The 23,742-nt window shown below is 42.7% G+C and overlaps 1 long non-coding RNA gene across 1 annotated transcript; it reads left to right on the forward strand.

Annotated features, from left to right (window-relative positions):
- The first annotated feature begins 17,406 nt into the window (after positions 1-17,406).
- Positions 17,407-18,009, forward strand: LOC127006521 (uncharacterized). The gene is made up of 3 exons (XR_007759619.1): positions 17,407-17,486; positions 17,537-17,631; positions 17,672-18,009. It is a non-coding gene; the product is annotated as an uncharacterized LOC127006521 (long non-coding RNA).
- The last annotated feature ends 5,733 nt before the right edge of the window (positions 18,010-23,742 follow it).

The raw sequence follows: 23,742 nt of genomic DNA on the forward strand, positions 1-23,742 counted from the left end.
TTCGTATTTCTTCAGTATAATTCCAGGGCCCCCGCGTGTCCCAATCCTTCGTCCTGTTCCGCCCTGCTCCTACAGTCTCTCCGTTTTCTCTTCGTTCGACTTGATTTTCTTTTTGTTTTGGTCCAGAGATTTGCTGAGGCGGCTGTGTGTGAGTTCCGTGGGCGTTCGTCTCGTTCCAGCAGCGTCTCTGTGTCTCGCCTTTACGTTCAGTGTTCAATTTTTCTCTAAAGTCACGGATGATTCTCTCTCTCTCTCTCTCTCTCTCCTCTCTCTCTCTCTCTCTCTCTCCTCTCTCCTCTCCTCTTCTTCTTCTTCTTCTTCTTCTTCTTCTCCTCTCCTCTCTCTTCTCTTCTTCTCTTCTCTTCTCTTCTCTCTCTTCTCTTCTCTTCTCTTCTTCCTTTCTCTCTTCTTTCCTCTTCTTCTCTCCTCTCTCTCCTCTCCTCTCCTCTCTCTTCTCTTCTTCTCTTCTTCTTTCCTCTCTCTCTCTCTCTCTTCTCTTCTCTTCTCCTCTCTCTCTTCTTCTTCTCCTCTCTCTCCTCTCTCTCTCTCCTCTCTTCTCTTCTCTTCTCTCTCTCTCTCCTCTTCTCTCTCTCTCTCTCTCTCTTCTTCTCTCTTCTCCTTCTTCTCTTCTTCTTCTTCTATTCTCTTCTCTTCTTCTCTCCTCTTCTATTCTCTTCTCTCCTCTTCTCTTCTTCTCTCTTCTTCTCTCCTCTTCTTTTCTTCTCTCCTCTTCTCTTCTTCTCTCCTTCTCTCCTCTTCTCTTCTCTTCTCTTCTCTCTCTCTCTCTCTCTCTCTCTCTCTCTCTTCTCTCTCTCTCTCTCTCTCTCTCTCTCGCTAACTCTCTCTCTCTCGTCTCTTCCAGTGTTGTTTTCCTCAATAATTAAATTTTTCCTTCGCTTAGTTCCCTTCTTTCTCTCCATTATCTTCTCTATCTTCTTTATCTCGCCTTTTCTCTCTCTTTCTTATTTATCATCTCCGCCTGCTTCCTTTCCGTGTCTTCTCTATTACTTTTTTTTTCTTCTCTTAATTTGATTTCAGACTTTTTTCTTTTCCTATATTTTTTCGTCTGTCTTAATTCTTTTCTTTTTAGATATATCCGTTCATGTTACCCTTTTATTTCCTCTTTTCCATCTTTTTTTTTTATCTTTTCCTCTTATTGTTATTCTTTCTTTTTTTGTTCTTGTTATTTTCTCCTTCTTGACTTTCTTTTCTTTTCAATATTTTTCTATTTTTTCTTCTCATTGTTCTTGTTTTCACCTTCTTTTTTTCTTCTTCCTCTGTAACTACTACTTCTTGTTTGATATATTTTTCTTGTTATTTTCTTTTTTCTTTTTCTGTTTTTTCTTCTTCCTGTTTTTGTTCTTTCTTCACATTTTTCTTGCTCTTACGTTCGTTTTTTTCTTCTTCGTTCTTTGCCTTTCTCTTGCTCTTCTTGTTCTTGTTCCTCCTCTATTGTGCTCTTTCTCCTCTTTATCTATATCTTCATCTTCCTTTCCTCAATATTTCTCCTTTATTGTTCCTTCTTTTCTTCTTTATCTCTCCATCTTTCCCACACATTTTCTTCTTTTTCTCTTCCTTGTTTTCTCATCGTTATTATCCTCCTAAAATTCCCCTTCGCCCTCTTCCTATTTCTCTTCTTCCTTCTTTATCCTCCTTGTCGCATCTGTCTCTCCCCCTCTTTCTTTCATCCTCCACCATCTTTCCCTCCTTTGGCGTTTTCTCTCTTTCTATATTCTACCCCTTCGTACTCTTCCTCTATTTCTTTCTCCTCTTCTTTCTCATTTTTCTCTTCCTTGTCGCATCTCTGTCTCTTCTCTCTTCTCTTCCTCCCTCTTTCTTCCCTCCTCCATCATCTTTCCCTCCTTTGCCGTTTTCTCTCTTTTTATCTTCTTTCCAATATCGTTTTTACTTTCAGAGCGCCTCTCTCTCTCTCTCTCTCTCTCTCTCTCTCACACACACACACACACACACACACACACACACACACTCTCTCTCTCTCTCTCTCTTTTCTCCTTCCTCTCTTCTTCTCACATTTTTCTCTCCTAATGCTCTTCTTCCTCCTCCTCTCTTCCTCTCCGGGTATTCATCCTCACGTAAATTCTCCCTCCTCCTCCTCCTCCTCTTTCCACTTACATTTTTTCCTTTCTTAAACCTCATTCTCAACACTCTCTCTCTCTCTCTCTCTCTCTCTCTCTCTCCCTCCATACAGGTTCAATCCACTTTACTGCCTCTTCCTCCTCCTCCTCCTCCTCCTCCTCCTCCTCCTCCTGATCCTCCTCCTCCTCCAGTTTCCTTTTCTCTCATTATTCATCCTCACACTTTTCCATTCCCTCTCGTCTCTCTTCCTTATGCACTCCCATCACTTGCTATTCCCTTTCCTCCTTCTTCTTACTTTTGTTCCACTTTCTTCTTCTTTTTGTTCTTTCTTTTCTTTTTCTTTCTATTTTTTTCTCCTTCCTAATTTTCTTTCTTCTTCTTCTTCTTCTTCTTCTTCTTCTTCTTCTTCTTCTTCTTCTTCTTCTTTGATCTCCTCTACCTCGTTCTGTGTGGCGTCTCATCATCCTTTTTTTCCCCCGCTAAATCAGAGGATCGGAAATTCATCTTGAGGAGGATTCCGAACCTAATTAGTTTACGAAGTAGAGAAATTCGCTGACCAAGGACGAGGTGATGCGACGTGTGTATTTCACCACGGCCCGATCACGAGTTGGACTCGCTCTCGCCAGCAAGTACCCTCCCGATTAGAGCAAGGCTCATTAATCGATCTCTGAGTACCGCCAGGACCTCACACACCACACACCCCATCCCTTTTGCTCAAGGGGGACAGTAACCACTCCTTGCCAGCGGAAAAAACCCAGCTTGGCGAGGCTGGAACCTCTGCCGCCAAGCCGCGAAGCCTGGGCCTGGAGCGCAGCGTGTGTGTGTGTGTGTGTGTGTGTGTGTGTGTGTGTGTGTGTGTGTGTGTGTGTGTGTGTGTGTGTGTGTGTGTGTGTGTGTATTATCGAAAAAAAAAATATGCGAAAGAATTTCAGTTATGGAAAAAAATAAGGAAATAAGGCATGAAAGTTAGTAAGGGAAACGAGGCAGTAAGAGAAGCAAACAAAGACGAAACAAATGGAAAAAAAGAAAAAAAAGTCGGAAACAAAAGAAAGTAGACTAAAAAAATATACCAAAAGCAAAAACTGATACAAATAAAAAACAAAAAGATTTTGATGGAAACTTATAGCACGATTCTGTTTCACTTCAGTAAAGTAAAAATAATAATAATAATAATAATAATAATAATAATAATAATAATAATAATAATAATAATAATAATAATAATAATAATAATAATAATAATAATTTCACTACCACCACCACTACTACTACTACTACTACTACTACTACTACTACTACTACTACAATTATTACTACTATTACAATTACTACTACTACTACTATTCTTTACTATTACCATTATTATTCTCCTTTTAATTTGGTCCCTTTATGTATTGTTTTATTTTTAGTTTTTATATGTTTCTGCTGTGCGCTTTATTTTCTCTCTCTCTCTCTCTCTCTCTCTCTCTCTCTCTCTCTCTCTCTCTCTCTCTCTCTCTCTCTCTCTCTCTCTCTCTCTCTCTCTCTCTCTCTTTTTTATTTAAACACGGCTTAGATTGTGCTAAAGTTGAAGGTTTTAAGCTTCATCTATCTATAGCTACATACAAGACACATTGAATAACTGCCTAGAGGTCCTAATCCAGCTGTTCACCTCCCTTGAAGTTTTGAAGTGACGCGCGATGGTGGAGGTCGGTATGGCGAACAAGCTGGTTCCACAGGCGGCTGTAGCAGGGCTGGAAGGAGCGGAAGTGGTGTTCTGTCCTGGAGAAGGTACAGCCACTTGTTCCTGTCTGTGGGTGCTGCTCGGGTGGAGTGTATGGGGGTTGGGGGCGCAGGGAGCTTGAGAGCTGCCAGGTGGGGTGTGTTTAGGTTGTGTGCCTTGAACATTACACACAGGCCTGCCACATCCCTGCGCTCCTGGAGAGGTTGCAGGGAGCCACGCGCGTGCTGAGGACCTGTGCGCTGTATCAGACGCTGGGCTCTGGCCTGGACACGATCCAGCGTTGCAAGGTAGGATGGAGGGCAGGAGGACCAGGCGAGGGGGGAGTACTCCATGAGGGGGCGTACTTGTGCCTTGTAGAGCACCTCAGTCCCTTTGGCGTCAAGTAGATGGGAGATGCGCCGTACACAGCTGAGTTTCCATGCTGCATTTTTTGATATTTTTTTTAGCATGGTTGGTGAAGGAGAGTCCCGCGTCGAACTCCACTCCGAGAATGGAGATGGAGTCTTGAAGGTAGCGTTTTCCCCTCAGTGGTATCCCCGGCCCGGCTAGATTGTTGATATCTCGCCTGCGGGATATTACCATTGCTTGCGTTTTGTCAGGGGCCAGGGTGACTTGCCAGCAGCCGCTCCAGGCGATAATTTTGTCGAGTGCCATGTTGATACGACACACTGTGCCTTGCCAGTCTTGTCTGTCGCTGGTGAAGGCAAGAGTGCAGTCGTCAGCGTACGCCTGGGCCTCAGGGATGAGCTGGAGAATGTCATTGAAATAAACATTCCACAGTAGAGGCCCTAGTACGCTGCCCTGTGGCACGCTTGCATTGATGGGGTGCTGGCTTGAGGTGTGGCCGTTAATCACCACCTGTAACGCCCTGTCCTGGAGGTAGTCCCCAATGAGCTGCAGGAGGGCGCCTCGCACACCTAGGCTCTTCAGCTTGGCGATGAGGCCTTGGTGCCAAACCCTGTCGAAGGCTCCGGCTATGTCAAGAGCCACGACGAAGGTGTCGAGTCCCCTGTCCAGCGAGTTGTTCCATGAGGCAGAGTTAAGGGCAGCAGGTCTGCAGCAGATCTTCCTGCCGGAAGCCAAATTGCTTGGAGTTGAGGAGATGGTGGGCATCGAGGAAGGCCGTGAGTTTGGTTGTTATAAGGGACTCCAAGATTTTCCCAACAGTGGAGAGGAGGGATACTGGGCGGTAGTTCTTTGGGTCCTGTTTGCCTTTTTTCTTGTATATGGCCACCACTCTTGCTTTCTTCCAAAGTGTGGGCCACTTGGAGGTGGAAAGGATGTTATTGAAGATGGTGGTAAGTGGTAGGGCGAGCTGGCCAGCGCATCTTTTTAGCAGGTGAGGGCTGATGTTGTCAGGCCCTAGGGCTTTCTTGGGGTCTATTTGCAGCAGCAGATTTTTTACCTCCTCTGTGGTGACAGTGAGACTCTCCAGAGAGGCCCTGGTGAGGGATGGCAGCTTCGGGGGGGCGCGGAGGGGATCAGGTACTGACATTTTGGAAGAGAAGTGGGCAGCCAGTAGCTCCGCCTTGTCTTTGTCGCGCATAGCCACTGACCCATCTGGCCTCTCTCTCTCTCTCTCTCTCTCTCTCTCTCTCTCTCTCTCTCTCTCTCTCTCCCCGACTACAGTATTCCATCCATATCTAACTTTCTAGAATTATTTCTTGTTACACTCTCTCTCTCTCTCTCTCTCTCTCTCTCTCTCTCTCTCTCTCTCTCTCTCTCTCTCTCTCTCTCTCTCTCTCTCTCTCTCTCTCTCTCTCTCTCTCTCTCTCTCTCTCTCTCTCTCTCTCTCTCTCTCTCTCTCTCTCTCTCTCTCTCTCTCTCTCTCTCTCTCTCTCTCTCTCCTTTCTCCATCCTCCCACTCTCTCTCTCTCTCTCTCTCTCTCTCTCTCTCTCTCTCTCTCTCTCTCTCTCTCTCTCCTCCTCCTCCTCCTCCTCCTCCTCCTCTACCTCCTCCTCCTTCTCCTCCTCCTGCTCCTCCTCCTCCCCCTCCTCCTCCTCCTTTCTTCTTATTCCTCTCGGCCTTCCTGAAATTCTGTGCATGTTCCAGTATTTTTTTATCTTCCTCCCTTTGTATCTGTTTTTTTCGCTTTACTGTCTGGGTCATTCTTTTCTCGGTGTGTATGTGTGTCTGTTCACTTCTTGATGGAGGCCTTCTTTCTTATGTCTTTCTGTCTTCGCCTTGCTTACTAACATGATTATCTTCTCTGGTTCTCTGTTGTCTGTTAGCTGGTGTTTATTTGTATGTGCTTCTTCCCTTTCCCCTTTATATCTAGCTTATATTTGTAACTTTTACCTCTCTGTCTGTCCCTCTACTTACATATTTATTTATCTATCTATCTATCTATCTCATAACCATCCCTTACCTCACAAACTGCTGAAGACACACACACACACACACACACACACACACACTGAGTATTGCCCCGGAGCTGTCAAGAGTGAGGAACACGACAACGCCCTCGCTGCAGACACCCCGAGTTGTCTGCAGCATCCTTGGCCTCTTTAAGCGCCCGCCTTCCTTCACCTGACTCTCCGCGCAAGCATTCTACTGTAGTTAATGTTCCGCTACATGCAAGTAAACCATTGTGGCCCTGTTCCCTTATCCATTTAAGCTTCCCTCTATAGCGTGCCTCCTCCACGCTAGCATTCTTCTGTAGCCTTTTCCATTATGCACCCAAGTTTCCCTCTGTAGCTTTGTCCTCCAAGCTAGCATCCCTCTGTAGCTTATTTCCTTGTCCACGGAAGCTTCCCTCTCTAGCTTTGTTCCCTTATTAACACAAACTTTCCTCTGTAGCTAATCTCCATCTCCACCCTAGAATCTTTCTGTAGCTTATCTCCTTCTCCAAGCAGGCTTTCCTATATCTAATGTCCTTCCCCACGCCAGCATCATTCTGTAGCTTATGTCCTTTTCTTCAGTTATTATTATTATTATGATAAGCTACCAAGCTTCCCTTCAGGGTGCAGATACAACAAGTTGAACCACACAAAATACCAAAAGGAACTGGAGAGAAGCAAAGGCAACGAATAGTTAAGAAACTGGCCAGTCAAAGCCAAAAGGAGGAAAAATAAAATTACTGTTTCAAAAAGGCATTCACACGAGACAAATGAAGAAATCTGCAGAAAGGACAATCTCATTGGGTAACTGATTCCATAAATTTGTCAACGACGGAAAAAAACATCGTGAGAATTGTGTCGTACAAAAATTCACAGGATTAAAAGCAAGATCATTTTGACTAAGAGCAAACCTCGTGACCCGGGCAGGAGTAAAAGGATCAGGCAAAGCATTGTGTAAGGGATGCCGATTATTCTTAAAAAACTTTAAATAAAATGATAAGGGCACCAACTTGACGCCGATGATCAAGATCAAGAACAAGTTGCTCGTCTCCTGTGCAACTGCCTTTCCTCTTTCGGCCTTAAATTGACTCCTACACGCAAATGAATGTAGATCAAATTTACCACCTTTGTGCATGTAATTTTGAGCTTCATCATTGAAATTGCTGTTTATCTTTGCTTGCTTGCTTTTTTTCGTATTTTATTTGGTGGTTTGTTTGACCCCTGTCCTGTGCTCTATATTGTCTTCTCTCTTTCAGTCGTAAATCAATCTCTACACACAAGTAACTGTAGAAAAAAAATACTATTTCTGTGTATGTAATTGTCAGCGTTCATTATTATTTTTTCTGGCGATTTTTCGCTTGTTTTTCTTATTTTTCTTGTATGGTGTTTTTCGGTGGTTTATATTACTCTTTCTTTCCACTACACCTTCCTCACTTTGTTCTTTCCCTTCACTTTTCTCACAACGACAAAGCATCATTCCGAGGCATCCTCACACAGTTTTAATATTAAGGCCTCATTCTCAGTTCCTTTAATCAAATTTTAAAATCTTTACAGACCTAACTTGCAGCAGCTCTATACCCTTACAGCCTTATTTGATCTCCCTTCGGCGGCCTCAAATCTAATCTTACAGACAACTTCCCCTCTGATGCCTCACTTTCACCTGCCATAAGCTCCACCATCTATATCATTACCTCCGCTTCCCTTGGTATTTATTTGACATCAACAACAATATCATTCAGCTGGACGCCGTTATCTACGAGCTTTCTGTGACAAAATTGTACGGGTTGATGGATGCATCTGACATATGAATTTTCACTGCCAGTAATGTTATGGAGCAAGTAGACCAAGAAAAAAAGGAATTGGAAGTGAAGTATGTGAAATTTGACGCACCCGAAAGATGGTTTAGACGCTGCCGTTGGTTTTTGAGATGCTAATAAATAACATGTCTGAGTAAGGGAGAGTTTAACCCGGTAGCAGCGAGGATCATGTTTTTTTAATGGTCCTTCCAAGTGAGAAAAATGAGAAAAAATCATCACTCACACAAACCATTTCATAATATATATCAAAGCATTTGTGATCAGTTTATGCATCATCTATTTTGGGGGGTTTATATCATGGCACAAATTTGGCCCGTCGCTTGTACCGGGTTAAGCTTTGGCCGTAGCAAGTTTTGTCAAATGTCGCTGTCAGTAATGTTACAGCGCAAGTAGACCAGACAAAATGGCAACTAAGTGAAATACGTGACATGTAACGAAGGCGGATAACAGTTTAGAAGCTGTTTAGGTTTCTGAGTGGCTAATAAATGACATGTCTGAGTAAGGGAGAATTCGAGCTATGGCCGTGAAATATAAGTGTTGTACGTGGAATCTAACGAAGGCGAAAGGCGGTTTGGAAGGTGCTGTCGATTTCTGACTTACTAATAAACGACATGTATTAGTAAGGAAGAGTTGAGCTATGACGGAAAGATATATGGATGTCTACCTCCACGAACTAGCCCCCACTTAGTCTTAGTCTTATTCTTACCACTATTTCTACGTGAACTAGTCCCCTCTTATTGCTATTCTTATTATTTATATGCGAATTAGTGTCCCCTATTGTCATTATTTCTATGTGAACTACTCCCCACTTATTCTTATCACTATGTCTACCTGAGCTAGTCCCCTATTATTTTTATTATTATTATTTATATGCGAATTAGTGTCCCCTATTGTCATTATTTCTATGTGAACTACTCCCCACTTATTCTTATTCTTATTCTTATCACTTATTATTTATATTTATATTTTCATTGTGTATGTGATCTAGTCCTCTCTTATTCTTATCCTTAACATTTCTCTGCGAGCCAGTCCCCTACAGTATGACAGCCTTTGTCTTGTGCAGCTCCCCGCCCCCCGTCGCCCGTCCCGCCCTCGCTGCAACGCTCAGGGCTCCGCGGTGACCTTGCTTGCGTCTTGGTGTTTGGAGGCAGCTTTAAGGGATAGGACGAACTCGGGCGGCGGTGGCGATGATAGCGGGGGCGACGGCGGCGGCGGCGGTGGTGGTGGTAGTGGTGGTGTTTGTGATGGTGGTGGTGTTAGTGACGCTGGTGGTGGTTGGTGTGATGGTAGTGTTAGTGGTGGTGGTATTAGTGGTGTGGGTAGTGGTGGTGGGGTGGTGTTAGTGATGCAAATGGTGGTGTGAAAGCAGACAAGGAAGGTGGAGTGAGTTAAGGGTAATTTGGTGGAAGGATGGCCGCACTGAGAGGTAAGGATAAAAATGAAATGGACGGGAAACCAGATCAGTATAATGAAAGAAAACGAAAACTGAAGTGGAACAATAAGTTTTAACAGAACGAGCTGTATAAACGTGTGAAAACAAATGTCACCCATCAGCAGGAACTAAGATAAAAAAAACGTTACTGGATGTCGTGAAATGAAGAAGAATGTGACTGATTACATTACAAACATTATTGACTTTAGACATTTATATAAGTAAAAGAGAAGAGTGCGACCCGTAGAGTTGTAGAGTTTATGTGAAAGTGGATGAGAGGATAAAAAAGAATGAGGAGGTGTTAGAGAAGATAAATTGCAACATTAAGGTGACGCGATGAAGATGAAGATGAAGGTGACTCGTAGAGGTAATGTGACAAAGAGGAATAAGAGGAAGAAAAGATGGAGAAGTGTAAGACAAAATAAACAACATTACAGAAAAGTTGAAAAAAAGGTAACGAGATGAAGATGAAAACAACACAGCAAGGAATTTATAACAAAGCAGGAGACAGTAATACGGATGAAGGATAATTAAGCCTTAAATAAACAAAGCAAATGGTAAGAAAACGGAAGGAAATATGGAGGAAAAGGTAACCAAGTTAAAAGCAAAACACAAGCAGGGAAATCAAAGAATACAGGAAGAAAAAAAAATAGAAAGAAAACAGCAGAAAATAAATAGAAAGAAATTGACTGAAGGAAAAGTAAAACAAGAACAAAGAAATCAAGGAACAGGGAGGGAAAAAAACGCTGACCAAGTGCCACCCAAACGCCAGGTGCGTGAGTGGTCCCGGAACACCTGAGCGAGGCGTGACATTAAATGCCTCTCGCCTGGTAACACTCACGAACACTCCACCTTCGCCCGAGACGCCGCCGATACAAGCCTCAGAGGGGACGAGACAAAAAATGAAACTAATAGGAGTGGGAGGTCGAGATTGTAAAAGAAGGGGAAAAAAGACAAGAGGAGGTCGAAACACAAATGAAACTCTTTAAAGGTGTAGGAGAGGAACAATAAAGAGAAGAAAAATAAAGACAGGAGGATGAGGGGAGGGAGAAAGAGAGTGAAAGAAGAGAGAAAGAAGAAGAGGAAGAGGAGACACGAATTTTGGACGTTAGGGAGAAAGATAACGAAAGAAGGGAAACAGAAAAAGAGGAAGAGGAGACAGACGAGTTTTGGACGTGTGGGAGAGAGATAACGAAAGAGGAGAGAAAGAAGAGGAAGAGGAGACGAATTTTGAACGAGTGGAAGAGAGATAACGAAAGAGGGGAGAAAGAAGAAGAAGAAGAGGAAGACGAAACTAAGATGAAACTTTTTACAGGGATAGAATAGAGATAGTGAAAGAAATGGTGAAAGAAAGGAGAAAGGATAAGAAGAGAAGACTGCGGTGAAACTTTAAAGGGGTGGAGGGAGAGATGGTGAAAGAAGGAGGAAAAGAAGAGGACAAAAAAGGCCATAAAATTTAGCAGAAGGTGGGAGGGAGCGAATGAAAAAAGTGAGTAGGAAAGAAGAGAAAGAAGAGATTGCGATGAAACTTAACAGAGGGGTAGGAGGAAGATACTGAAGGAAGGAGAAAGAAGAGGAGAACGAGACGCCAATGATTTTTTAGAGAATGAGAGGGGGAGATGGTGAAAGAAGGGAGAACGAAGGAGAAAGAAGAGGAGACTGCGATGAAACTTTGAAGGAGCGGGAAGATAGTAAAGGATAAGATAAAGAAAAGGAAACATATGAAACTTTATAGAGGTGTGAGAGGGAAAGATAATGAGAAAAATGCGATGAAAGGGTGGGAGGGAGAGATTGTGAAAAAAGAGAGAAGCAAAAGGAAGAGAACGAAACTGCGGTGAAACTTTCTAAGAGGTGTGGGAGGGAATGATAATGAAAGAGAGAAGAAAAGGAAGAGGAAAATCCGATGAAAGGGTGGGAGGGAGAGATGGTGAAAGAAGGGGGAAGCAAAAGGAAGAGAACGAAACTGCGGTGAAACTTTTTAAGAGGTGTGGGAGGGAATGATAATGAAAAAAGGAAGAACGAGAAGTGAATAAAACAACCATGAAACTTTTTAAATGGGAAAGGCAAAGAAGAGAGAAGTGTGGGAGGGAGAATTAGGGAAAGAAGGGAGAGAGAAAAATGAGAAGAGGAGAAACATGATGCAATGGAGGGTTTTGTGTGTGTGTGTGTGTGTGTGTGTGTGTGTGTGTGTGTGTGTGTGTGTGTGTGTGTGTGTGTGTGTGTGTGTGTGTGTGTGTGTGTGTGTGTGTGTGTGTGTGTGTGTGTGTGTGTGTGTGTGTATTAAATTTTGTGAGCGTATATGGAGGGGGGAAGGCTTCTGTACAGTGGGGGGGTGGTTATGGAAGTGTTGTTTTTATTATGTGTATGATATCAAACTTGGGACCACGATACAATGAGAATATATTGTTTCATTCACCTATATATATCAAACTTTGTACGTATTAATCCATCAATCAATCGGTCAGCAAGTCAATCCATCAATCTATCCAATATACCTCTTCTCCTTTTGTCTTTTCCCTCCGGTGTCCTTCCCTCTCTATAATCCTCAACCTTTTCTTCCATTTTATTTCCCTTCACACATGTTCAGTCTGTCCTTATTTCCTTCCTTCCTTTCAATACTTCACCATTTCATCCCTATGTCAACCCAGCCTTCTCTTTGCCTCCATTCTTCCACTTTGTTCAGTTTTCCTTTTACCTACCCTTCCATCCTCCATCCCTTCCCTTGTATCTCTCTATCTCTCTCTTCATCACTCAATCTCCCTTTTCTTCCCTCTTTCATCACTTTATCCACTTGATTAATATTTCCGTCCTTCCTTCCATCCCTCCAACCTTCCTTCTCTCCTTCCCTCATATGCACGAATCACAATATCTAGTAATCACGGAGTATTCGCTACATACAGGGAATGAGAGGAATGTTAATAGCGGCGTATGGTGGTACTGGTGATGGTGATAGTTTCATTTGGTTCGTAATTTCCTCTTTCATTCTATCTCTCCAAACCCTTTTCCCCTCATCCCTGCATTCCCTCCACTCATCCTATCCACAAGTCATAATATCTGGTAATCTTAGAGAACGAGGGAAGTGTAAAGGTAATGATGGCTTTGATGGTGGTGTGGTGGGGGTGGGGGTGGTGGTGATGGTGGTGATGATGAGGGTGGTGATGATGAGGGTGGTGGTGGTGGTGGTGGTAGCTGGTTGGCAGTCTGGCTACTAAGGTCCGCGGTAGGAAACGTGTAGACAACTTACTGTGTCTCCCCTTCGCTACTAAGGAGAATTATTGAGAGAGAGAGAAATTAATGAGAAAAAGGGGACAAGATGGGGAGGAAAGATGATAAACGAGGAGAGAAGAGGAGGATATGACAGGAATGCATTAATTCAGTGCTAATTCATTACAGGTAAATATTTAGATTCAGGTGAGCTCGGTGAGAGAGAGAGAGAGAGAGAGAGAGAGAGAGAGAGAGAGAGAGAGAGAGAGAGAGAGAGAGAGAGAATCATCAAGAGTAGCAAATTTAAAAATGGATAAAAGATAAAAAAAAAGTCTAAATGAAATGAAACAGCATAATCTGAAGAATATGTATCACCCGCTATATTGGGCAGTTTTTTGTCATATTCTTCTTCGGTAATGGCCGTAATCCTCCTCCCCAACGGAAATCAGACACCAAATATTCATGGATTGGGCTGGACCGTCCTCAATGCCCCGCTCGGTAACCCAGTCAATAGATCGAACATTCATGATCTTTGCTTTGGCTCGTATTTTCCTCTTTCCTTCTATCTCTCCAATCCAATCCACGCTACACACTAAGAAAGGGATAACGAAAAGAAAAGAAACAAACACAAAGACTAAAACGAAAGATAAACAAATCATTCAACGCAACACAACCGAGAAAACATGAACGAGAAGGAAATAAACAAACACAAAGACAAAAACAAAAGACAAAGAAAACACCTCATCCTTCTTTTCCCTCCATTCATCCTGTTCACCAATCATAATATCTGGTAATCTTAGAGAACGAGGGGAATGTAAAGGTAATGATGGCTTTGGTGGTGGTGGTGGTGGTGGTGGTGGTGTATTTCGGATTCAGCTTAGAGGTAATTATATTTTTTTCCTCAAGGTATTAACGAGTTTTTTTTCCATATGGTCGCCCATCACCCATTCAGTCGGTCAGAGTTTATAATTTACTCGGCATTATTCATTCAGTATTTATCGGGGTTTTCCATTGAGTTGATACATTTGAGATACCACCAAAGGATGGTCTTGAGTGAGTTTAGCGACTACATGTCAATTCATTTTTGGAATATTTTGGTAACATACCCGATAGAGACATACAGACATACGGACAGCGACGAACACATTATCGCCCTCCTCGCTATTAAATACGAGAAAAATCATCCATAAATACAAGAAAAAAAGAAAAGAAATTGAGAAAGAAATAGAAAGCGAACGATACAACTACGACAAAAAGAATACCAAGAAGACAGACGTGGAGAAAAGAAAGTGAGGAACCCGACAGCCCTTCACACCTCCAGAGGCTAGGCCGGTGTCACACTGGGCGGTTTCGCCGCGCGGCAAAACCGCTGGGTGGGGAAGGGCGGCGGGGCCGCCTAACCAGTACCATGTCACACTTTGGCGGTTTCGCCGCGCGGCAACGCTAACACTCCGCCCTCTCCACGTTCTCCCTCTTTTCGTTTATCCAACTTTCATGTGCAAGAAACAACTATCGCATCTCCATAATGTCTCCCACTTAACACTCTCTCTCTCTCTCTCTCTCTCTCTCTCTCTCTCTCTCTCTCTCCTTTCCTTCCTTCTTCCTTCTTTATCTTTTTGTTCTTTCTTTCTTTGTTTCCTTCTGTTTTTTTCTTTCGTTGTTTCTTTGTTTTTTGTCTTTCTTCCTTTTATCCTTCCTTCCTTCCTTCCTTCCTTCCATCCTTCTTTCTTTCTTTCCTTCTTCCCTTCCTTCTTTACTTTCTCTCTCTCTCTCTCTCTCTCTCTCTCTCTCTCTCTCTCTCTCTCTCTCTCTCTCTCTCTCCACCCTATCTTGGAGCTCTTAGAAGTTTTGAGAAGTGGATTTCGTCTTATCTTCTTACACTTTCTCAACTTTCTCAGTGGCATGTCTGCGAGACTCTTTTACTCCTTTTTCTAAGTTAGCCTTTGTGCATTGATTCTTTGCGATAGTCTGTAGATGGTCACTTTTATAGATTTGTGAAGGTTTCTAAGGTTAAGGAGACAGGTAGATTTATAGCGCACACACACACAAAAAAAAAAATCCATAGAACTTTCAACACAAACACAATCACCGGAATTCTGTTCACTTATTTCACAATCGCCGTTACTACGATGCACAGCCACAACCAACGTCACCACAACCCCCACCACCACCATCAAAGGATAAGAAAACCTTAACTCCAACACAATGAAAAAAACTTAACGTGAGGAAGATAAACAAAGACGAAGACACAAACAAAAGAAAATAAAACAATGCACGCTACACACTAAGAAAGGGATAACGAGAAGAAAAGAAACACACACAAAGACTAAAACGAAAGATAAAAAAAACATTCAACGCAACACAAACGAGAAAACATGAACGAGAAGGAAATAAACAAACACAAAGACAAAAACAAAAGACAAAAAATAAAACACCTTTCCTCACACAACACTCAACGCATCTGTTCACCTGGCAAACACCTGAAGGAGAGCAAACAAACAAACAAACACCTTTTTAGAACTACCTGGACACGTGAAAATAATAGATCCCTGGGGAGGAGGAGGAGGAGGAGGAGGAAGGGAGGACGGGAGTAAAGGAAGGAAACGAAAGAATTAAAAAAAAGGAGAGGGGAGAGAAACAAAAGGAAACAAGAAGGAATGTTGAAAGAGGGGAAGGAAGAGGAGAGGAGAGCAAAGAAAGGAAACAAGAAGGAATGTCAAATGGAATGGAGGAAGGCAGGATGAGAATAAGGAAGGACACAAGAAGAAATGTAAAACAGGGAGGAAGGAGAAAGGGGAGAGGAAAGGAGGGAAAAGAAAATGAATGCACAAAGATGAGAAGGATGGGTGGACGAGGAAGGGATGAATGGAAAAAGGAATCCGAAATGGGGAGAAGAAGGAGGGTAAAGGAAGGAAACACAAAGAGAAAATGGAAGAGGATAGGAAGAGGGAAGAGTAAGGGAGTAAATAAAGTGAGCAGGAAGAGTATATGGAGAAAGGAAGGAGCATGGAAAAGGAGGAAAGCAAAGAAAAAAAACTGGAGAGAATGAGAGAGGAGGAGGAGGAGGAGGAGGAGGAGGAGGGAATGAAAGCAAAATAACGAAAGCGGGAGAAACAATGAAAAACAGGAAGAAGGGGAGAAGTCGAGGATAACAGATGCACAAAAACAAGAAAGAAAATAAATGTTGGACAGGAAAGAGGAGAGGGAGACAAAGGGTAGGCACGGAGGGAATAGAGAAAGGTTAAACGAATAAGGGAGGGGAAGGATTTGAAGAGGAAGAAAGGTTAGGAATTAAATAGGAGGACAGGAAAGAAGTTAAGGCGAACAAGAGAATGGAAACAAGATTGAGAAGGGAAATGAAGAGAGGTTAAGAGGAAGAGAGAAAAGTTGAAGAAAGGGAATAGTGAGAGGTGGAAGGAGAGAATAAAAGAGCCAAACAAGAGCTAGGAAAGAAGAAGAAGAGAATGGATACGAGATGGAGAAAGAAAATGAAGAAAGGTTAATAGGAAGAGAGAAGAGGAAAGGTTGAAGAAAGGGAATAGTGAGAGGTGGAAGGAGAGAATGAAGAGAGAAGAGGAAAGGTTGAAGAAAGGAATGAGAGAGGAGTGGAAGGAGAAATAAAAAACCAACAAAGAAAGGGAAAGAAGAAAGAAAGAGAATGGATAAGAAAATGAAAGAAAGAAGAAAGGTTAAAAGGAAGAAGAGGAAGAGTTGAGAGAGGAAAAGGGAAGAGGTGAAGGGAAGAATAAATAATAAAACAAAAAGCAAGAGGTGGAAGGAGGGAATTAAATAACTAAACAAGAGCAAGGAAAGAGGAATAGGAAAGAGGCAAAGGAGAAGAAGGGAAACGAGATGGAGGAAGGAAATGAAGAAAGGTTAGGAGGAAGACGGGAGAGAAGATGAGGAAGGGGAATAGTGAAAGGTGAAGGAAGAGAAAAAAGGACTAAATAATGGCTAAGAGGTTATGGAAAACAGGAAGGGAAACAAGATAAAGAAGGGATATTAGGAAAGCTCAAGGAGAGGAGAAGAGAGAAGCTGGATAAGGGGGATGGTGAGAGAAGAAGAAAGAGAGAAAGCTAAAAAGAGGGTTAGGAAAGAGGTCATAGCAAAGAGAAGGGGAAAAAAAAGATGCAGAAGGGAAATGAAGAAAGGGTGAGGGAAAGAGAAAAGATGAGGAAGGAAACTGGTGAGAGGAAAAGTAGAGAAGAAGGGTTAAATAAGGACTGAGAAAAAGGTTACGGGAAGAGGAGAAAAGAGATGGAGGAGGTGAAATAAGATTAAGAGAAAGAGGAAAGGGAAGATGAAGAAATAAAATGGTGAAAGATTAAAAGGGAAAGGGAAGAGAAAAAAATACTGAGGGAGGGGACAGATGAATAAAAGAAATAGGATTGGATATGAGGAGAGAAAAAAGTAGAAAAGGGGAGAGGTGAGGGAGGAGAAAAAAAAGGGTCAGAGAGAGGGATAGATAAATGAAAGGAAAGAGCAAGGTGTGTAATAAGAATAATGAGGAAAACAAAGGAAGTGGAACTAGAAAGAGAAAAGAAGAAAGAAAAGGCTTAAAGGGGTTAGAGAAGACCCTCAAGAACACACACACACACACACACACACATACACACACACACACACACACACACACACACACACACACACACACACACAGACATATATATACACAGGTTGTTGGGTTGGTTTACAAGGGTTGAGGTGGGGTTGGGTTGCACAGGTTGGGTGACATGGGTTAAGGTCAGGTTGGTTTACATGGGTTAAGGTCAGGTTGGTTTACATGGGTTAAGGTCAGGTTGGGCTACATGGGTTAAGGTCAGGTTGGGCTACATGGGTTAAGGTCAGGTTGGGCTACATGGGTTAAGGTCAGGTTGGGCTACATGGGTTAAGGTCAGGTTGGGCAACATGGGTTACGGTCAGGTTGGGCTACATGGGTTAAGGTCAGGTTGGGCTACATGGGTTAAGGTCAGGTTGGGCTACATGGGTTAAGGTCAGGTTGGGCTACATGGGTTAAGGTCAGGTTGGGCTACATGGGTTAAGGCTACATGGGTTAAGGTCAGGTTGGGCTACATGGGTTAAGGTCAGGTTGGGCTACATGGGTTAAGGTCAGGTTGGGCTACATGGGTTAAGGTCAGGTTGGGCTACATGGGTTAAGGTCAGGTTGGGCAACATGGGTTAAGGTCAGGTTGGGCTATATGGGTTAAGGTCTGGTTGGGTCAGCTTCTACTTTCACACATGCCCCGAGTCGATACTGCTTCGTTTGTGGTTCGAAGCGTTACGTGAATTTATTTTTAAAGTGACATTATTTCGTTGTTTAAAAATAAGATGAAATAAGAAAAAACAAGAAAAGGTAGAAAAAAAATAGCCGAGTAGATATAAGAAGAAAAAAAACATAAAAGTGACATTATTTCGTTGTTTTATGTTTTTTTTTCTTGTTTTTTCTTATTTCATCTCCTCCATTGCCACCACCACCATCAATATTTACCATCGCTTTCACTAACTCACTCCCATTTCTTTTCTTTTTTACGTTTATCACCTATGGCGCAGGTAGGCTTGCTTGGATGGTATGACCCAGCCCGTTGTGGCGCAGGCAGATACTTATAGTGGCGCCATCTTGCACTCCCCTTCAATCCCATCACCCCCGTCATACTAACTGCGAGTCATCATCATCGCTAACACCACTACAATCACCATCACCACCATCACCATTCTCATCATAACCACCACTAACAGCGACAATATTACGTCCATCACCACCACAATCACCACCACCACTATCATCCTCTTCATAACTACCGCTAACAGTGTAAACTTCACCACCACTACAATCCCCACCACCACCATTCCTATCATAACCACCAATAACAGCGGCAATATCACCTCCACCACCACCACAATCACCATCACCACTTTCATCAAAACCGCCACCAGCAGCAATATTGCCTCCACTGCCACAATAATTACCGCCACAAGCACCATCATCGTTGTTATCAAAACCACCACTAACTGCAGTATGACCTCCACCATCACCACCATCATCACTGTCAACATACCCACCACCAACAGCTATAACATTATTTTCATCTCCACCATAATTGACCTCGCCATGACCACCACCACCATGACCACCACCACAGCCACGACCAACTCCACCACCACCACCACCGCCACTACAATATGCAGCAGCAATAATCGTGGTAGTGACAACAGGAGCCAGTTATTAACACAGCCGGATGCAGGTCAAAAGGGTCAATAAATTAAGGGTGAACCGCCCACCACACGCTGCGGACCTTGCCAATAAAGAGCAGAAGGGAAAAAGACGCAGGCTTAAAATTCGAGCTCAGAGTATCGGAAGGGTTAAAATTCTGGATCTAAAAAGGCGCAAGGTCTAAGATAAAATAAAGTCAGAAGGTTTTAATTCTGACTTATTTAAAAAGACGCATGGGTTTAAATTTTGACTTCACAATAAAAGGCGCAAGTGTTAAAATTGTGACAATAATAAAAAGACGCAAGGGTTTAAATTGTGACTTCCTAATAAAAGGCGCAAGGATTAAAATTGTGACTTAATAATAAAAAGGCGCAAGGGTTAAATTTCTGATATAAAAGGGCACGAGTTAAAGTTGTCAAAAAAAAAGAGCAAGGGGCCAAAATTCTGACTCATAAAAAGGCGCAAGGGCTAAAATTCTGACAAAAAAGGGACGACTTAAAATTGTCAAAAAAAAAGAGTAAGGGTTAAAATTCAGACAACAAAAAAAGGCGCAGAAGTTAAGTCAGACAAGAAAGGTGCAAGGGTTAAAATTTTGACTTATTAAAAAGGCGCAGAAGTTAAAAGTCTGAGAAAAAAGGTGCAAGGGTTAAAATTTTGACTTATTAAAAAGGCGCAGAAGTTAAAAGGCTGAGAAAAAAGGCGCAATGGTTGAAATTCTGACTTATTAACAAGGTGCAAGGGTTAAAATTCCGACAAAAAACAAGGCCAAAAGGTTAAAATTCTGACTTAATAAAAAAAGGCGCAAGGGTTAAAATTCAGACTAAAATCAAGGCCAAAAGGTTAAAATTGACAACAGAAAAAAGGCGCAAGAGTTGAAATTTCGAAACAAGAAAAAAATGGCTTTCCGTGTTTTTTTCTTAACCTTTCACGCGTAGCTTCTCTTCAACGTCTCGAGAGGAAATAAAGGTCTTGAGGGAGGGAGGGAAAAGATTAAAATGATGAGAAGACAGGATGGAGAAAAGACTGTTTGAGTTCTTAATATATTATCTAACTTTTTTATGTATCGATCTGTCTGTCTGGCTATATATTTGTTTGTCTGTTTGTCTCTGTCGTAACCAGCCACATTTATGTTTATTTTCTATCTATCTATCTATCTATCAATCCATTTCTCTCTTCTTTATAATTTTCATCTATTTTTATCTACCATCTATCTAATTCAATATTATTTTTACTATCTTCATATTTATTGAGTTTGTGATACTATCTGCTCTTCCTGATACGCGATCCTTTTGATTTATTTCTATATATTTTCATAATTTCTTTCTGTCTTTCTATTTTAACCTTTCCATCCATTTCCATTTATTTATTATTTCCCTTTCTACCTCTCCACTCGCGATCCGATTGTATTTTTTTTCATTCGTCGAAGGTCCTCTCTTGATAACCCAGCCCCCGCGCCTCCTCCCGTTTTGGTTCGTCAGCTGAGGGAAAAACGTTCAGCAGGACATCTTTAACCTCAAATCATGCGTGAGACTAAATGGCGATCAATGTCAATAGTTTCTTCAGCCAAGTTACGTACTCGAAATACTACTGGCGCTTGGAGAGTAAACATTCTATAAGTCTCGCAGTCCGTAAAGCCTGACGCACCTGAGATACAGAGGCTTAGAATATAAATAAATGAAAAGGTAGAAAATCACAATAAATGTCTGGTGAACTGAATGGATTAAGTGATGATTAAATAGTATCATAAAAAAGATACTCCGTTAGATATAATGTAACATATGAGAGCGATACAGACTGAGGGTTGATTCTATAATTACAATACCGCTGCAGGAAAAAATGAATTCACTAACGTAAACAAGGAAACAATAGAGGGGAAGAAGATAAGAAGGGAGGAGAGTAAAAAATGGAAGGGTGAATGGAGGAAGAAAGACAGAGGAAGGAAGGGTAGAGTGAAGAAGGAAGGAGGGGTAAGGGAGGGAAAAAAACACACACAGAATAAGTAAGCAAGAGCAGATGAAGGAAGGAGAGCAAAGGAGGGAAGGTGAATGGAGGAAGGAAGGCAGAGGAAGGAAGAGTACAGGGAAGAAGGAAGAAAGGGTAGAGGGAGGGAAATGGACAGAATAAGTAAGCAAGAGCAGATGAAGGAAGAAAGGCAAAGAAAGGAAGGGAAGAGGGAGGAAGGAGGAAGAAAGGAGGGATAACGGGAGGAAGAAAAGGTAAGATAAGGAAGGAAGAGCAGATGGAGGAAGGAGAGCAGAGGAAGGAAGGTAGGATAAGGGGAGGAAGAAGGCCAGAGTAAAGGAGAAAGGGAAGAGGGGGAGCGAGTACAAAGGGAGAAAGGCTGCCTCTGTCTCTGTTAAGGGAAAGTGATGATTGTGAGAGTCATTCATCGAGGGTGCAGGGCCAAGAAGGGTGCGTGGGGAAGGGTGCGAGTGAGGGCGTGTCCATGTAGCGTACCGCTCAGTAGGGTACACACACACACACACACACACACACAGCGAATCTCTTCCATCTAACAACCATTCTCTCTCTCTCTCTCTCTCTCTCTCTCTCTCTCTCTCTCTCTCTCTCTCTCTCTCTCTCTGATCCACAATGCAACAAACACTGCACTGCTTCGTTATATGGAATCAAATGCTTCACACACCCACACCCACACCCACACACCCACACACACACACACACACACCTGGCTACACCTGTCCCCCGCCGCTAATGAGTCGTCGGGTGGCTCATGGGCAGGGCGTGGGTGGAAGCCCTTTTGTCCTCCCTTTCATCCCCAGTTTGTCGCTTTGTCTCTTGTTTCTAAAGGAAGGCCGACCGTGTATGTGTGTGTGTGTGTGTGTGTGTGTGTGTGTGTGTGTGTGTGTGTTACTAAGAAATGGTCCTTTTTGTTGTTTGTATGACATGCGACTGTGTATTCTCTCTCTCTCTCTCTCTCTCTCTCTCTCTCTCTCTCTCTCTCTCTCTCTCTCTCCTGTTTTATCACTTTTTATTCTCCTACATTTTGATGCATTTGGTAAGTTAACGCATGTCATGTTTTTTTATTCTACGAACCCCGTCCAAAAAGAACACGCTCCATTATGCAATTTTCTTAGCGTACATATTTTTTCGCCTTTTTTCCGTTGCATTTACGGGTTATGTTAGGTCATCAGGGAAACACTTCATTTAAACGAGCGAATCAAGAGAGAGAGAGAGAGAGAGAGAGAGAGAGAGAGAGAGAGAGAGAGAGAGAGAGAGACACATAGATAAAGTAGGCTACATACAAACTGACAGATTAATAAAGAGACAGACAGACAGACAGACAGAAACCACAAAACAGACAAAACACACCAAACGTAAAACAAAACAAACAAAACACAGACATCAACAGAAACACAGATAAACAAAACAAAAAACATCAACCAACACGACAGAAAGCAAAAAAAAAAAAAAAAAAAAAAATGACGAGGAGCAAAACTAATTCGAATATAACCGCAAACCCAAAAGGAAGAATCGAAATACCAACCACAAGAAAAAAAAAAAAAGCCGAACCCGAACTCAACCACCAGAAAAAGAGAGAAAAGCGTCGAGAATTTTGGGTCTCCGGTTGGGTGGTTGGGTGGATGGTTGGGTGGTTGGGTGGATGATTGGGTGCTGTGCTGAATTACATGTGAGCGGTGTGGGGCAGGTTAATAGAGGAGGGAACAGTGGCCAGCCCGAGGTACGCCATAACGAGGAAAAGGAAGAGGAGGAGAGAGGTATGGTGGGAGGAAGGTAGAGGGTAGGAGGGAGGAGGGGAGAGGTATGGAGAGAGGAGGGTAACGGGTAGGAAGAGGGGAGAGGTATATGGTGGGAAGTGGGGGAAGGTATAGTGGAAGAAGAGGAAGAGAACGGGCAGAAGGGGAAAGGTATGGCTGGAGGGAGGAGGTATGGTGGTAGGGGAAGGAGAGCGGTATAAGATAGAGTAAGGGGAGTGGTATAGGGGGAGAAGGGGAGAGCAGACAGGACTTACTGGGACATGAAATTGAGGCTCTGTTGTGGATGGGAGGAATGAAGGGAATAGGGAAGAAGGGCTGGAAGGACGTCAGAAACTATGGAACAAATGGAAAGGTTTGAGGGGGAAAAAATGAAGGAAAGGGAAGTACATGGTAAGGGATGAAGAGAAAGAAATAATGGATATATAGAATGAGGAAAGAATTGAAGAAGTGGAATAATGGAGTGCAAAAAGGAAGGAACGAGAGAACTGAGAGAAAACGGAGGATGGATTGAAAGAGGGAAGGAGTGGCGAAAAAAGGAGTAATGGAGGAAAATAAGGACAGACTGACCATGTGCCGAAGGGAAAGAAAATGGAATGATGAAGAGATGGAGAAATTGAAGGACAGAGATCGGGAACGAGGAAGAGAATGAACGATGCATAATGGAATGGGAGAAATATGGAGAGAGGGATTGTTGGAACATGTAACGAGTGGAAACTAAGAAAAAAAAACGTATCGGCAGCCTTATTGGTCATTTTATATCTGGTTTTATCGCAAAGGAGCCGTATCATCCCCTGAGGAAGATTTAACATATGGTCGCCCTAAGTCATTCATTCACTGTTGGTTTGTTTTTTCACTTATTCGTCGTCATTCAGTCAGTTTTTTCTTATTTATTCTTCATCGCTCAGCCAATTTTCCTTTCATTTATTGGCCATCATTCAGTCAGATTTTATCGTAGTCTTCCAAAAGTTAATCAGTACGAGACAGTAACAAAAGGATGTTCTCAGGTGCATTTGGTAACTTTGTCCCTTTTCGAGATATTTTCGCAACATTTTGGTAACCGGGAGACAAACAGACATAGACAGACAGACAACGACGAAAACATTATCGCCTTCCTCGCTGAGTGGAGGCAGGCGATAAAAATGAAGAACTGGAGAGAAGGAAGGATAGAGGCGAGGAAGGAG

Source organism: Eriocheir sinensis, chromosome 33 (assembly GCF_024679095.1).
Source record: "Eriocheir sinensis breed Jianghai 21 chromosome 33, ASM2467909v1, whole genome shotgun sequence".
Classification (NCBI taxonomy): Eukaryota; Metazoa; Arthropoda; class Malacostraca; order Decapoda; family Varunidae; genus Eriocheir; species Eriocheir sinensis.